We start from the raw sequence: 3624 nt of genomic DNA, 5'->3' as shown, positions 1-3624 counted from the left end.
TTTAGCTTTACTCGCTAACATTTATCCTGCATGTTTTATTTACTCAGAAAATATCAAAATAAAAGTTTGTTTCAGTTTGAGACAAAGTGTTCCCCTGCTGCTCGAGCTAACCATGCTAACTGAACTTCCTGTCCATTGATTTAGGGTTAGGGGACAATAATAACAAATGTTGATTGATATCATTCATAGTTTCTGCTGTACAAACACCGAACTCTGAGTTCAGCCATTTTTAAAGAAACCATGTGACCTCAGTGATGAGTCATGAACAGGAAACAGATTCCTGAATGATTGACGTAAGGATGTTCACATATTTCACACTCATCGGGATACCATTACAATGACCCAGAATGGTTTAACTGGTTCAACTGGTTAGACTATTTCGACTGGTTTAACTGGTTTGACTGGTAAGGCTTGTTCAACTGATTAAACTGACAAGGCTGGTTAAACTGGCTAGGCTTGTAAGACTGGTTAAACTGGATGGACTGGTTGCACTGGTAAGGCTGTACTAAACTGGTTCAAATGGTTAGGTTACTTAGACTGGTTAAACTGGTTAGGCTTCTTAAATTGGTTAAACTGGTTAGGCTGGTTAGACTGGTTGGACTGGTTAAACTGACAAGGCTGGTTAAACTGGCTAGGCTTGTAAGACTGGTTAAACTGGATGGACTGGTTGCACTGGTAAGGCTGTACTAAACTGGTTCAAATGGTTAGGTTACTTAGACTGGTTAAACTGGTTAGGCTTCTTAAATTGGTTAAACTGGTTAGGCTGGTTAGACTGGTTGGACTGGTTAAACTGGTAAGGTTGGTTAAACTGGCTAGGCTTGGCAGACTGGTTAAACTGGATGGACTGGTTGCACTGGTAAGGCTGGACTAAACTGGTTCAAATGGTTAGGCTACTTAGACTGGTTAAACTGGTTAGGCTGGTTAAACTGGTTAAACTAGATAAACTGGTTGGACTGGTTAAACTGGTAAGGCTGGTTAGACTGGTTAAACTGGTTAGACTGGTACTCAGGTACAAACTCATTAGCTCAGCTGATTGTTTGTTTATCAGAGGGATGAACCTGATTGGTCGGTTGGATGGGATCAATCTGGGTTATTAAAGTTTCATCATAAAGAATCTTTTTCACAGAATGGATGAATTCTTGTTCCTTCTGCTGCAGCTATCCTGTTTCCTCTCAAGGTGCATTCTGGGTAAAATTAGTTCCATAGATCCTGATGTATTCTCCAAACCTTCCATGATTGGTTCAAACCTGAACAGAGAATGTGGACGTGTTCGATGTTTACAGACGCAATATTTGCACTGAGGTCGAGTTGATGTGACGAAGAAAACATGAACCTGCTGCTGAACTCTGACCAATCAGAGGCCTGAAACTCACCAAGAGTCATGTATGAAGAGTCATTAATGAAGAGTCATTTCTGAAGAATCGTTTATTAAAAGTCATTTCTGAATCATGTGAAAGGTATGACACTACCTGCTGCGCTGTATATTCTGTGGTTCATATAGTGCTTGATATTTCTGTAATATGAAAGTAAATCTGTTTACACTGATTTTCAAATTAAAAGGCTTGTTTATTTTTAGCACTGAATGTTTATGAAATGATCCATTAAATTCTGTTGATGAACAAGCGTCCGATATTGTTTGTTAGTGGATCTTACAAAATCAAACGACACGAATGGCAAATAGAAAAGTGAACACACCCTCTGAAGCATCATTGGTCGACAGTCTACGGCGTCACGAGCAAACAGAGCGTAACTTGAACATGATTTAGAATCGATTGCTTTTCCTTTGGATCCCGGACGTTTACACAGAAACATCTGATTTTGGATGTTGAATATTTCAAACTTGAATCTTTGATTTGTGAACATGAGGTACTTAATGTGAATACCAGAATCAGAAATATGCAGATTTCCTTCCATAGAATCATCTTTATTTATCAGTCAGGACATTTTAATTGTCTCCAAACTTTAACTGACGAAGAAAACATTTTGTGGAGATGAACTTTAATGAAGCCCAAAGAAGTCACGTGGACGAGTTGAACCAAAACCTGCAGAGACTAAAAACTGTTGAGTCCCTGTTGATCTCTTTACGTCCACATGGAAAAAGATGAAAGTGAAAACGTTACAATGTTTGACGTGATGATGACTCACAAAGCTAATAGATGAACTACAGCTGCAAGAGGGCTACCCACTAACAAGCTAGCACAAATCAGTCACAGTCTGTTTCCTGTGTCACTTCCTGTTCCCTCTGTCTGACATTCAGATCGACGTTTCATCGCCCTTACTGTCGAGGCAAAGTAACGCCCGCTGTCGTACGACGTCTTCCTGAGTGAATGTTTGGACCTACGAGTTCAATCTTTAGGCTAGCTTACAGTGACTGCAATGCTAAAGTTAATAAACTATAGCTAAACTTAGCAACATTAGCTATCGCTGCTGAGTGCAGGACCGTTTAGCTCCTGAATTTCTCCAGACTTCAATCTTCATGCTAAGCTAGGCTAACAATTTTTCCATATTTTCATTTTTTTTCAACAGTTTCCCTGTCTTCAAGTCTTAATGCTAAATTAAATAAACTAGCTGTTTCTGTTTCCTATATTTTTGCCTAAACAAGTTTATTCTACAAACACATCGAGGAAACGGATTAGAAACGTGAAAGAAAAAATACGTTTTTGAACATTTTATTCAAACAAAACGTTTGAAATGTTTCACGATGTTTGAAATGTCTCACAATGTGTTTGAAATGTTTCACGATATTTGGAATGTTTCACGATGTTTGAAACGTTTCACAATGTGTTTGAAAAGTTTCATGATGTTTGAAATGTTTCACGATGTGTTTGAAACTTTTCACGATGTGTTTGAAACTTTTCACGATGTTTGAAATGTTTCACGGTGTTTGAAATGTTTCTCGATGTGTTTGAAATGTTTCACGATGTTTGAAACGTTTCACGATGTGTTTGAAATGTTTCACGATGTTTGAAACGTTTCACGATATGTTTGAAACGTTTCATGATGTTTGAAATGTTTCACGATGTGTTTGAAACTTTTCACGATGTTTGAAACGTTTCATGACGTTTGAAATGTTTCACGATGTGTTTGAAACGTTTCACGATGTTTCAAATGTTTCACGACATTTCAAATGTTTCACAATGTTTGAAATGTTTCACGATGTGTTTGAAACTTTTCACGATGTTTGAAATGTGTTGAAGTTGAAGCAGCTGAAATGTTGCATCTTGATGAATCTGTTGATGAATCTGTAAAATTAAACATGCAGATGAAATCTTTAGTTTGAGCTGAATGTTTGGGATTATCTGATGCTCATGGATTCCCTTCTGGTCAGGTGATCACGATGCGTTTCTACAGGTGAGTCTACATGCGAGTCTGCAGGTGAACTTCTGTCGGTCCACGGCTTTAGTACGACACAGCTGTCTGACGAAAACATGACACAGCTGTTTATTGAAAACACAACTGTTTATTGAAAACATGACCCAGCTGTTTATTGAAAACACAACTGTTTATTGAAAACATGACACAGCTGTTTGATGAAAACACAACACAGCTGTTGGATGAAAACACGACACAGCTGTTGGATGAAAACACGACACAGCTGTTTAATAAAGATTACTCATTAAATCA

General features: G+C 38.1%; 1 protein-coding gene across 1 annotated transcript in view; it reads left to right on the top strand.

Annotated features, from left to right (window-relative positions):
* The window catches only part of LOC132983226 (ankyrin repeat domain-containing protein 34A), a 6109-nt gene extending 4486 nt beyond the window's left edge, over positions 1-1623 (top strand). The window contains exon 2 of the mRNA XM_061049464.1: positions 1-1623. This exon is cut by the window's left edge and continues 2099 nt beyond it. The gene's annotated coding sequence lies outside the window, so the exon portion shown is untranslated.
* The last annotated feature ends 2001 nt before the right edge of the window (positions 1624-3624 follow it).

Source organism: Labrus mixtus, chromosome 11, assembly GCF_963584025.1.
Source record: "Labrus mixtus chromosome 11, fLabMix1.1, whole genome shotgun sequence".
NCBI classification, from domain to species: Eukaryota; Metazoa; Chordata; class Actinopteri; order Labriformes; family Labridae; genus Labrus; species Labrus mixtus.
The sequence above is the reverse complement of the archived record's forward strand: the minus strand, read 5'-3'. Positions and strand labels throughout refer to the sequence as shown.